Source organism: Ascaphus truei, chromosome 1 (genome assembly GCF_040206685.1).
Source record: "Ascaphus truei isolate aAscTru1 chromosome 1, aAscTru1.hap1, whole genome shotgun sequence".
In the NCBI taxonomy this organism is placed as follows: domain Eukaryota; kingdom Metazoa; phylum Chordata; class Amphibia; order Anura; family Ascaphidae; genus Ascaphus; species Ascaphus truei.
The window spans coordinates 39299903-39313298 of record NC_134483.1 but is presented as its reverse complement, the minus strand read 5'-3'; positions in this window follow the sequence as shown (position 1 = coordinate 39313298).

Here is a 13396-nt window from a genome sequence, read left to right as displayed (position 1 = left end):
AAAAATATCATAGAGGTTTGATATCATCTCTGAACCAGGGACTACTTCTTAAAATAGATACCCCTTATATATATGGATCAGTGGGCTCTGGACTTCCAGACCAAAATAGCAAGGTGTGATGATCCGTGAAATTTACCACCGTTGGCGCGCCTCCTGCCTGCCTCGCCCTGCGATCAGGGTCTCCGCTGCCCCCTCTCCCTGCAGTATATTATCGGGTCCATCCCCCTCTGGCTGCTGGACTACGGGCGCATGTTCGCTCGTCACACACAGACATAAATACAGCTCATCCTGGTCCCGCCTCTAGGTAGTGTCCACATGGGAGTGTCGTTGGAGTGCTGTGCGCGCACGTGATGCACGCTCAACAAGCTCCTGCTCCGCGTCATTAACCCGCAGCTGCTATACGGCTTTCACCTTACTCCTACATGACTGCAACCAACCACAGCCCGCACTGACGGCGCCCCTCTTCTCTGCTCACACACATTGGCTCTTCTCCCTGTAATATGCTCAGCTGGCCCACTGGCTCATTGGCTGAGCATAAACCTCTGTCATTCAAAGTGTTCACCACTCTCCTTGTCCCTGTCATTTTGCCTAGTGCTCTTGTTCCTAGATCTCTGTTCCTGACCTGGCTTTTCCTTGGACTCCGCTCTTCTGTACTCCTGACCCCGGCTACCATCGACGATCCGCACCTCTCCAACCCAGACGTCGGCATACGAACCACGACTATTCTCATCTCTCCAATCCTGACCTCGACTGCAATGATTCATATCTCTCCAACCCTGAACATGGCAAGTATCTTGATTATCCATACCTCTCTAACCCCGACCTGAGTACCTCGACCAATCTACTCTCCAGACGTGCCCACGCGGCTGTGGGTTGGTGTTTATCTTATCCCCACCTTGGCACAGCGGTTCTGCCTTGTTTGTGGTGAGCACTCCGTGACAGTATGCTCAGCCCTACAAACATGGACCCCACCGAGGTGGGGTGAGTCTTGCCAACATGTTTTTCAAAATAGAGAAATATCTAGAACAGAACGACTGACGCATGGCTGTTACAGTAAAATCTCGTGTCTTTCACTGTGTGGGCGCAAGCACTGCTTCCTAGTCCAGTCCCTTCGGGTCCTTCCGCTACCACGTCAACCCTTATACCATTGACTATAACATCTGAACCCTGACTCCCGACACCCAACCGCTATGTTGGAGATCCGCATGGATGTCGAGGGTTCTTGAACCAATGCTTCATAAGTTCAAAATTACGCCCTCTCGTTTTCCCTCTCAAAGATCCAAGGTGGTGTATATTAATTTGCTACTAACTGACGATGCCCTGGGCTTCCTCCATCTGGGAACAAAGTTCGGACCTAACGCAAGATATCGTACAATTCTCCAGGGAATTCCGCAGACTTAGACACACCTGGTCGCAAGGTAACTGCTGCTTTCACTCTTTTTCACATTAACCACGGAAACCATCCGGTCGCCAGATATGCTCTTGATTTTCATACCATCGCTGCGGAGACTGGATGGAATAATTAGGCATTTCCAACTGCCTTCTGGCAGGGTCTCTCTGAGACACTAAAGGATGAACTCGAGGCACAAGAGCATCCAACCAACCTCGAGGAACTTATCGCAATCTGTATCCGTGTAGACCAAAGGTTGCAAGAAAGGAGGTCTGCACGATCATGTCATCGCCAACTCACTACCAGATCATCCTATCTCCACTTCGGTACGTCAGAATCTTCTCACTTCGATACTCCTGAACCCATGGAACTAGGTGGTAATAAATTACATTCCACTGAGAAGCAATGCCGATGCAGCGCCGGCCTCTGCCTGTATTGTGGCAATCCTCGACAACAGGCCCTCCATTGTCCCCACAAGTCGGGAAAATCCAACTCCCAATGACGTCCGGGGAATCACATTGGGAACACTCATCACCTCCCCTATCACAAAGAAGACCTTGTCAACCTGGATATTAACCAGTATCGCTGACCGGTGAGAGTTTTCATACCACCGCCCTGGCATTTGTGGACTCCGGTTCAGGAGGCAACTTTATTGATCAAGGCTTCTCTGAAAAGAACAACATCCCCCTCACATGCAAGAAGTGTGATCATATGGAGTATATCATATACAGGAGACGATCATATGGAGGAGATCCATCTGGACATGATCCACACCCCTTCCGTCTAAGTGATCCTCGGCCTCCCATGGCTTCAATGTCACAACCCCAATATCGATTGGACAGATAAAGAACCTCTTCTGTGAAGCATGTCTTGTGCAGAAAACTGCTCGTGCCCGTCCAAAGGATATGCGGATTGGCTGCCCCTGGAGAAGAGGTGAGTCCCCTACCCGAGGTATATACTGAATTCCGTGATGTTTTCGACAAGGCACGGTCAGAGGTCCTAACACTGCATCGCCCCTTTGATTGTCCCATAGACCTTTTACCTGTGTAACGCCTGTATGCCCGCAGACCTGGCCAGTCCTCAGTACTGAGGTGGGTAAGGGTATAACATGCACCCACAGCAGTGAGGGCGTGCCCGGAGTGTGGTAAGATGCGTTTGCCGGGCTTGGTGAGAAAGGGTTAACGATATACTTGCTGCGTCCGGGGTCCCAGAATTCGGAGGGTAGATGTCCACGAGCCGTTGGTCAGGGGCAGGAGACAGCAGCGTAGTGAGGTCCAAAGCCGAGTCCAGGGGTAGCGAGGTACATGTAGTCAAACAAGAGCCGAGATCAAATCCAAAGGTATCCAAAGGTATCCAACAGGGGCAGGGACAGGAACAAGAGCTGTAACAGAGAACAGAGTTTGGCATAGACAGCTGTACACAGGAGTCACAGAGGAACTATGCAGAGCAAGGAAGGAGAGGGCAGACTGGGGTTATAAATGCAGGAGGACCAATCGTAGGAAGGGGTGGAGCGGAGGCTTGTCTGAGTGATCCCAGGGATAGGTCCAGGTGTGCAGGGAGGGAGTCAGAGAGGAGAGTTGTTGAAATCGCCTGCAGCCAATGGGGGGCGGAGACAGCGGCACGGGAGGACGAGTAAGAGGATCGGGTGCATGCGCACTCTGTAAGGTTGCCATGAGCGCGCCCCGGACGCTAGTCCCCCGATCCCTTACAGTCCCCACCTCCCCCCTTGAGGATCGGACTCCGGACGATCCCCCCAAGGTTTGTGAGGAAATTTCCGATGAAAATGTTTAAGAAGAGCTGAAGCATGAATATTATGACAAGGTACCCAGGAGCGTTCCTCTGGGCCATATCCTTTCCAATGAACGACAAACTGAAGTCTGCCCCTGGAGAAACGTGAATCGAGAATGGAATGGCTTCATATTCCTGTTGCCCTTGTATTACAACAGGATTGGGTCTCTGAGGACGGTCTGGAAAATGTACATTTTGAACGAAGGGTTTCAGAAAGGACACGTGGAACACAGAGGGTATCCTCATGGTGGGAGGTAGCGAAAGTCGATACGCTACTGGAGTTCGTTCGAGGACCTTGAAGGGACCCAAGAATGTAGGAGCCAGCTTCTGGGAAGGAGTTTTAAGCTTGATATTTTTTGAAGATAGCAAACTCTGTCTCCAGGTTTGTATTCCGGGCCCACCTGCTGTCACCGATCTGCTTGCGTCTTTTGTCTTTGACCGGCCCCTTGCAAGGCTCTTTGAATCTTCTTACAAGAGTTTTGTAGATTAGACACGTGTGTATCTGCTGCAGGTACACCAAAGGGTAGGGACGAGAGGGGAAGACTGCTGGGGTGGAACCCATAATTAATGAAAAAAGGCGATTCTTGCGTGGACTCATTCTTTTTTTAACGTATATTTTTTTATTTTTCAGGAAACATGGTAACATAAAAAGGGGGGAAGGAATTGAGGGGGAGGAGGGTATAGAAAATAAAAGGGTTGTGGGGTGGGAGGGGTAGGGCGGTGGGGTAACATCCATCACTGGCTTCATGCAAGAAGCAAACATTCCATAATACTTGTTGCATCCTATGCTAGGTCTAGATCTACCTAACCTTTAGTAGTTGTTTCTGGTTTCCTTTCTATTTTATGGTTCCTATTGGGTTCTTCCATACTGTATGTAAGTCTCCCAGGGGTCCCATGTTGTCAAGAAGGTGCTGTATCTGTCGTGTATTAGGCTTGTAAGTCTCTCCATCGTCATTATATAATTTATCTTGTCAGGGAGGGGGGTCGTTCTGTTTCCAATGTCTTGCGATTAGAGTTTTTGCTGCGGAGAGGATCTGCGTTATCAAAAAGTCTAATTTTCTCTCAAGTCCCTCGGTCGGCTTTAGTAGGAGCACTGTTTCTATATCCCATGTTAGCTCCACCCCTGTTGCCCCTTCTATTAGGCGTCTAATTCTTCCCCAGAATGGAAGCATTTTGGGGCAGGACCACCATATATGTTTAAATGTACCTATTTGACCGCAATTGCGCCAGCACATAGGGGAGGTTAGCGTAAAAAATGAATGGAGGCGACCTGGTGTGTAGTACCACTTGTGTAGGATTTTCAGGTTTGTTTCCCTGATCAGGGAACATCGGAAGGCTTTAGCTATCCTTTTGTGGATTTCTACCCAGTCCTCTTCCTCTAGGGGGTTTCCTATATCGTGTTCCCAGTCTAGGATATTTTTGCTTGTTTGGTCATCATATTGTTTCAAGAGTGTCTGATAGAGTTGGGCAATCGTCCCTTTATTGTAGTGACCTCTTTGGAACAGGCTCTCAAAGTTGGTAAGTGGTCTGTTCCAAGTGTCACTTGGTTGAATTGAGGAGACATAGGGGGCCAGTTGTATGTATTGGAATATTTGTGTGGTTGGGATATTGTATTCCTCTCTTATTCCCATGAATGATTTAACTTTTTCCTCCTTGCTGCATGTCTTCTAACTTAGAGGGCCCTTTCTCATCCCATTGCTTAAAGATATTTGAGTTGTGAGCTGGTGTAAATTCGGGGTTGGATCCAATGGGTGTTAGGGGTGAGGGGATGGAGGAGATCTGCCTGTGCTTGCAGATTTTATCCCAGATGTTTAGGGAATGCAGAAAGACTGGGTGGGCTCTATAGGCTATTTGCCTGTTCCCCTTTTTTACCCATAGAAGAGACGCTAACTCCTTTGTCCCTGCTTCCGCCCTCTCTATATCCACCCACAGCTTTTTCCCTGGGGCTGCGGACCAATAGATTAGTGGGCTTAGCCTAGCCGCTTCGTAGTATTTTGCTAGGTCTGGTTGGCCCAGGCAACCTCTGGCCAGGGAGGGGGCCATCAGCTTCTTCTTTATCCTAGGTTTTCTACCGTTCCATATAAATTTAGTTATCTTTTTCCAGATCTCAGATTACATAGGTTGGAACCGTTACTGGGAGCACTTGGAATAGATAAAGTATTCTGGGTAAAAGGTTCATTTTCACTGATATTATTTTACCCGTCCAAGATATCTGGTATCTTGACCAGGATTCCAAGTCTTTTTTCAGGTTTTAAATAAGATTCGGGTAGTTTGCCCTGTATATATCATCGTATATGAGCTTTTCTGCCTTCCTGGGTGTTCCCCCTGCTCTCGCGCTGAGGTGTGACGTCACCCACACATCGCGCGACCTGATGGTCTGTGAGCTGGGTGCCAGCAGCGGTTGTTCCAGCGGTGTGGATCCCTGAAGGCTGCAGTTTCCACCTTTGCAGAGGATTTGGTCCGAATTTAAAGACAAGTTGCTCTACGGGCTTTTACTTTTCAGCATTGCTGTAAGTAGGTTTCCAATTTTACCCCTACCGGATGTTACAGCCTTATTAGTGTCTCTAGCCCACATACATGTGTATGTTGTTTCATTTATTTTACATTGTATTAAATTTGTAATAATCCTTTTATCAATCTTTTCAGTGCTTTTTGTTTGTTTTGTAAGTTACACTATGATCTTTTTTCTTTTGTCTTTTTTAATCTATGGGGCCTATGCAGAGAGCAGCGAATTTTAAAATTGGCGAATTTATTAAAAAGTAGATTTTTTGGAGAGTTTTATTCTCCATATGCAGAAAAGTGCGAATTCTGCTATGTTTAACATGGATGCGTGTGGCGAGTTTAAATTGGCGAGATGCGCGCTTCAGAAACGTGTAAAAACAAATTCGCGCCTTTTTTTTCCCTTTGCAATGGCCGCGAGCGGCAGCTTCTTGCCAATTTTTTCTGCCGAGGCAAAAAGGAAACAATCGCGTCATTTTATTGGCGCGAACAGCCGCTAGATGCCGTTCGCGCCACTCTGCATTAGGATATTTTTAAAACTGGTGAGATTGAGGTTCTCGCCAGCCGCGAGGCGAGTTTTACAAATAGAAAAGAAAAATTGGCGCGTTTTTCGGAACTCGCCATTTTCTGCTGCTTTCTGCGCAATTTTCTCCAAAAAATGGCGAATTTCGAAATAGCGCTGCTCTCTGCATAGGCCCCCTTGTCTTATATGTTTGTCTGTTCCGATTGAGACTTCGTTGAAGATTCCTCCCAGGACTCCTCTTCATTCTTGTTGGACTTTATATTTGGTCAGATTTTATATTTTAGAGGCGCCGGTTCTCCCCCTTTTTTTGTATTATTTGCACTGGTTTGTGTTAACCTTTTACCTAGGCAGCCCTCACTTTAAATGTAAAGCATATTGTACAGTATATAATACTGTCACTTATTTTGTGTCATTTTTCAGTCACCGCATCAGCGCTTATTACACTGCTCTTTCCCTTTATCGTCCGCAAATAGCGACACTTTATATATATTGTTTCCTATAGGGACACCCTCTATCCCATGGTTCTCTCGTATTCTTGAGGCTAATACCTCTATGCACAAAGCGAATAGCATTGGGGAGAGTGGGCACCCTTGCCTGGTACCGTTAGAAACTGCGAATGGTTCTGAAGTGTAACCTGAGGTGCGAACTGTGGCTATTGGGTTGGAATATAGCGCCTTAATGCCTTTAATAAAGTTTTCATGTAGGCCCATCTCTCTGAATACCCGGAACATAAAAGGCCAGGCCACTCGGTCAAAAGCTTTCTCAGCGTCTAACCCCAGAATCAGGGTAGGACGTTGATTTTTGTTACTGTTATGGATAATGTTGATTACTCTCCTGATGTTATCAGAGGCCTGCCGTTCTGGGGTGAACCCCACTTGGTCGGGGTGGACAAGGAATTTAATACTCTGTTCAACCTGGTTGCTTAAATTTTGGCGAATAGTTTTATGTCTGTATTGATCAGAGAGATGGGCCTATAACTGGCGTCGGGTCTTTTCCTTCCTTTAGTATGACAATGATAGAGGCCTTTAGGGACTCTTTTGGTGGTGCTTCTCTGTCTAGGATCTTATTGAACCAGCGGATCAGATATGGCTTCAACATGTGTTCGAATTTCTTGTAATAAAAATTAGTGAACCCGTCTGGGCCCGGGGCTTTGGAGTTCTTGAGAGATTTAATGGCTGCTGAGACCTCCTCTGATGTTATCGGGGTTCCTAGTTGGGCTGATTCTGATTCGTCTAGTTTGGATTGTTTTTTTTTTTTTATGTATTCGTCTAGCTTTGTATCGAGCCCCCTGTTGGCTCTATCGGGGTTTGACAAGTTATATAAGTTACTGTAGTACTGGACAAACTCTTTATTAATTTCAGCCGGGTTGAGTGTTAGGCTATCTTGATTGGTTTTTATGCTGTATATATTGAGGTTTGCTGTTTTATTGCGGAGTTTTGCCGCCAATTGTCTGTTTGCCTTATTGCCTTTTTCGTAAAAGGTCTGGTTTGTCCATCTCATTGCTTTTTCGGTATCTTCAATCATTATGTTTTTAAGTTCCAATCTATCCTTATCTATCGCTGCTCTAACTATGTCTGTTGGGCTTTGTTGGTAGGACTCCTCGTTTTCTCTGATACTACTGTTTAGTTTAGTTATCCTCTTGTTTTTCTCCTTTTTCCTATGGGAGGCAATACTGATTATCTTGCCTCTGAGAGTAGCTTTATGCGCCGCCCATATTATACAGTCGCTGACTTGCCCATTATCGTTTATTGTGAAGTAGTCCTGTATAGCCTTTCCTATAGCTTTTTTAGTGTCTGGTAACCTGAGCAGTAGGTCGTTCATTCGCCAGTGTGTGCCCGTCGGCCTTTGGTGTAGGTCTCTTATAGTTAGTGAAACCGGGGCGTGGTCTGACCATGTTATATTGTCTATTTCTGCCTTTATTATCCGATCCGCCAATTCTCTAGATACAAGTATATAATCAATGTGAGTGTATTGTTTATGCGGGGGTGAGTAGAAAGTAAACCCTTTGGTTATGGGGTTCATTAGTCTCCATGCGTCGACCAGCCCACCCAGTCTTATGCTTTGTTTTAGAGTGGTTGAGCTCTTCCGTCTCGAGTATTGCTTTTTGCCCTTGAGCTTCGCCTGATCTTTGTTGCAATCTATAACTGTGTTGAGATCACCTCCAATTATTAAGTAACCCTACTTGTATTGGCTTATCATCTCGAAAGCCTCATTAATGTAGCTTTCCTGATCTGTGTTGGGGGCATATAGGCTTACTAGTGTTAGTTCTATCGTGCCTAGTTTACCTGATACAATTAACATTCGCCCGGCCTTGTCTCTCTTTATTTTTTCTACTGCAAAGGGGATACTAGTTCTAATCAGGATGGCTACTCCCGCTTTTTTGTCTGTTGCTGGTGAATGATTGATTTGGTGAAAGTTTTTGTCTCTTAATCTAACCATGTCTGCTCTATTCAGGTGTGTTTCTTGAATCATGTGTATATCGCTTTGTCTGTTTTTGAGGTTTCTGAACAATAGTCTCCTTTTCATGGGAGAGTTCAGTCCCCTGACATTCTGCGTTGTTATTTTTAGTACTTTAGCCATATGGTGGTTTAAAAATTTTTACGCGGGTGTTTGCTGGAGGCAGCTTGTTGTTAGGGGGTGCCTTGTGGAGATTTTTCGGATTTCGGGACCGTATCATAATTATTTTTTTGGTTGTGTCATGTTGTGTGCCATTAGGTGTAATCCAGTGTGGATGAACTGGGGAGAACATTGGGGGAGAACAAAAGACCCTTGGGGGATTTTAACATGGATTGGTGTAGTGCCCTCTGGTGCTTTGGGCCTTTGACTCTGCGTTTGGGGTGTTTGGGACATGCAGGGTCAAGAAAAAGAGGGGAAAGTGTGTGTGGGGTGCAGTGTGGTACTTGCAGTCTGGAGAGTATTGGTTGTAAACAGTAGTCAGCTCCGCTTGGACTTCCGTCGGTGTGTCGAATTGTTGATCAACCTTCTTTTCTACTAAGACTGACTGGAACTAAAACACAGATGTAGGGAGGGGAAATACAACAATCAAACTTTTGGATCAAACATGTTAAACAGTATTAAGCACAGTAAAAATTTTAACTACTGTATCTAAGCTAAACCGAATCCGTGAAGGCTTAATAATGGCTTAAACCTTATGCTCTCAATTGTTTAGTTATACTGTGCTTTTTTTTTTTTCTTCCCTTTTTTTTAAACCTTTTCCCTACCTCCTCCCGCTCCCGGTAGTTCATGTCTTTGTATTTGGATCAGCATACAGTTTCGGGAATGGGGATTACAGTTGAGGTAGAAATGTCTCCCTTGTGTTCTTGAGTTCTCATCTTTTGGCCATGGTTGTTGGCGCGAGGTCCGGGAAGATTTGCAAATCCGTGTCCTCAAAAGAGATTTTATCTAGGTTTCTGACTTTGGTAGAAATTTCCTCTTTGGTAGAGAAATAATGAAACCTTGTGATTACGTCTCTAGGCCCTCTGTTTTCAAATTCTCTCAGCCTGTAAATTCTATGGGCTCGGTCCAGTTCTAGCTTTGCATCGGCGATTTCTGGGAGTATGGTCTGAAAAAGTCTATTTAGGTATGTTTTGATTTCCTCGCTAAGGACTATATCCGGGATGTTGCGAATTCTAAGATTGTTCCTCCGCGATCTATTCTCTGCCTCTTCTTGGGCGTCTTGAAGGCGGGAAATCTGTTTTTTCATTTGGGTTATATCCTCATCCGTCGCCGCTTGTCCTTTGGTAACTGTCTCCATGGCTTCCTCCAATCCTGTCGTCCGCTCCTCTACCTCTACGATCTTGGTGTGTAGGCACTTCATTGCGGTTTGCAACTCCTTATGAAACGCCTGTTTAATTTCTTTAACCCAGGTTTTTAGTTCTTTCCTGATATCTGGGTGCTGATCTGCTTCTGACCCTGAGTCCGAGTCCGAGCAATCTTGAGCTTGTGCGGCTTTCTCTTTGCCCGTTGGTTAGGGCGCCGCGTTCCTTCTGGTGAAGAACGTGGAAGATTCCGGCTTCCCTGGCTTTTTAGGGTGGGACATGCCGTCTACGTTCAGCTATGAGGTGTAGAGGTTAATTAGGTCTGGGTCTTCCTCTTTTATATTGGTTGCTAGGTTGCCTTGGATACTGGAAGCTGAGGGTGGTTCTTGTCCTTTTTTCTGGGCTCGCTGCTATCCCACATATGCACCCCCACACTTGGGCATTCTGTTAGTCCATGGGACTAGTTGCTTGGTTCTCTGTTTCGTCTCATCGGGTGAAGGGGGGGAGGGGAGGGGCGGGGGCGTGCATTCACACCGCTCTTTGATAATTATTCACCTTTTCCACTGTACAGAACTTTCAGCCCAGTGCTTTTCAGGCCCCCTTGAACTGTGATTTTTATTAGTTTGTTTGTAGTGATTATTTTATCTGGACTCTCTCCCTTTAAGGGCCAGTGGCGGCCATCTTGGATTACCAGGTAGGAGACGACTGTAAGAGAGGAGTTCTCGTTCTTGGCTGGTCTGCCCCCTTCACTTCTCTTTGCAGAGAGGAGTCTCCCACTTTCTCTGCTACAGGGGGGGGGGGAAAGGGTGAGGGGTTAATGGTGTCGTCGCCTCCGGCTCTGCGCTACCCCAGAGGGGCTCCGGCTCCAAGATGGCCGTCTCCCGCCCCCTCCTGTCTGCGAGGCCATCTCCGGTCCGACCTGAACCGTCCCCCATCCCTCTATACCTCTGCCGCCGGTGTGCCGCAGTCCCCGCTTCTTCGGATCTGGTTTGGGGTTCTGCCTCCACTGACCGGTGTTCCGCTGCAGCCTTCGGCGCGCTCCTGTTCAGGCGCGTGCGGCAGCCATCTTGTGCACGCGGCTGGCGTGTGTATGGGAGGCTCGCGCTGCCAGTGTCTGCGGGTGCTCGGGGTCCCGATTCTCCGTGGGCTTCTCGGCCTGGATGTCAGCGGTCGGTGGTATGTAGTCAGGGGATGTTATGGGCCGTCCCTGGGCTGTTTTAGCTGACTTTTGGCTGGGATTATGTGGTTTAAACTCCCTGTTTGGACGGAGCTAATCTTCCCTGCGACTTGCTCGCTCTGCGTCCACGTGGACTCATTCTTCAGCGAATTAATAGCGAACTCCACCCAGGGTAATAGGTCCACCCAGTTGTCTTGAGATTCTGATACAAAGCATCTGAGATACTGCTCCAAGGTTTGATTCATTCTCTCCGTTTGGCCGTTGGTCTGCGGGTGGTAACCCGAGTAGAAGAGGAGAGAAATGCCAAGTCTCTGAGAGAAAGCTCACCAAAACTTAGAGATGAATTGAGTACCCCTGTCTGAAACAATGGAGAGTGGCACGCCGTGTAACCTGAAAATTTCTTTCGAAAAAATGTCAGCCAAGGTAGCTGAATTGGGGAGACCCTTGAGAGGTATAAAGTGTGTGTGCTTGGAAAACCTGTCCACTACCACAAGGATCGTATCCATCCCATTAGAAGTTGGAAGTTCCACAATAAAGTCCATGGAAATATGCTTCCAAAGCCATTCCGGAATAGGCAGAGACATGAGTAGACCGGAAGATTTGTGTCGGGCGGACTTGCTCTGAGCACAGACTGGACAAGCTCTGGTGAAATCAAAGATGTCTTTGTTAATTTTAGGCCACCAAAAGGTCCATTTAATAAGATCGTCCAAATAGCAGTGATTAGTCCGAATCAGACACAGTAGAAATCCATATATCAAAGCATCAAAGTCCACATATCATGGTGTGAATAGAAGCATATTGAGCTACAGGGAGTATTGGACCCAGTGTATAAAAAACAGTGACTCTTCAATAACACATGACTGTCCATAAAGTGGAGACAATTAAAGGGTTAACATACCAGTATTCTTGTAGTACTCCACAGAACAGGGTTCCTCACTGTTACACTGTTACTGGTCCACAAATCCCCATAGATAAGGGGAGAAACAATACTCACAGGATAGCTGCTTCATGGGGTGCGTGCATCACGCTTGTAGTCTTGGTAGAGAGAAAATCCTGGGATTGCAGCGGAGCACAGCATGAAGAGAAGGGACCAGCAGGGTGTGGGTTAAAAATATTAAAGGGCATTCTTTTGCCTGAAACGCGTCAGAGTGTTTGTCCCCATTACCATGCTTTTCAATAAATAATATTTTTAACCCACACCCTGCTGGTCCCTTCTATTCATGCTGTGCTCCGCTGCAATCCCAGGATTTTCTCCCATTTAATAATATCCACTGTCCTCTTGAAGCCTGGATGACCAGCAGATCTGGAAGAATGCCCCAACTCTAAGATCTTGTGGCGAAAACGTGGGGCAGCGTACAGACGTCCTTCTGGCACCTTAAATCTCCCAGGGATATGAGCCTGGGCTTTATTGCTCTCATCCAGGATATCAAAATATTTGCAGAAATAATATACTTTGCTGGAAGACTACTGTAGTCTCGGAAGATTCATTAGATCCTTCCTCCATAGAAAATTGGCGAGAAAGAGCATCGGCATTGATATTCTTGGTACCCGGGATATAGGAAATCGTGTAATTGAAACGAGAGAAAAAGAGTGCCCAACATGCTTGACGGGATCCCAGACGACGAGCCCCCTCAATGTATAATAAGTTTTTGTGATCGGTGAGAATAGCTACCCTCAAGGAGATGTCTCCATTTTTGCAAAGCTAATTTGATAGCCAAAAGTTCACGGATCCCGACATCATAATTTCTCTCTGCCGAAGAGAATTTCCTAGAAAAGAATCCACACGGGTAGAGACTTTCTTGGAGAGAAGATCTTTGTGAGAGTACTGCCCCAGCTCCCACATCAGAAGCGTCAACCTCAAGGGTGAAAGGAAGAGATGTATCCGGGTGCCGGAGGATGGGGGTGGAGACAAAAGCTCTTTTGAGAAACTCGAAGGCTTTGATAGCCTCAGAGGACCATGCTGTGGGATCAGACCCTTTTTTGGTAAGAGCAGTAATGGGTAGAGCGATAGTTGAAAAATTACGGATGGATTTTTGATAGTAGTTAGAAAAGCCAAGGAAACTCTGAACGGCTTTTAGGGAATTCGGCAACGGCCAATCCAGAATAGCCTTCAATTTCTCAGGATCCATGGTGAAACCTTGATCGGAGATTATATAGCCAAGGAAGGCTGTGGACGATTGGTGGAAGAGACATTTCTCCATCTTCGCGTCGAGGCTATTAGCACGAAGTCGAGTGAGAACCATCTTGGTGTGACGAATGTG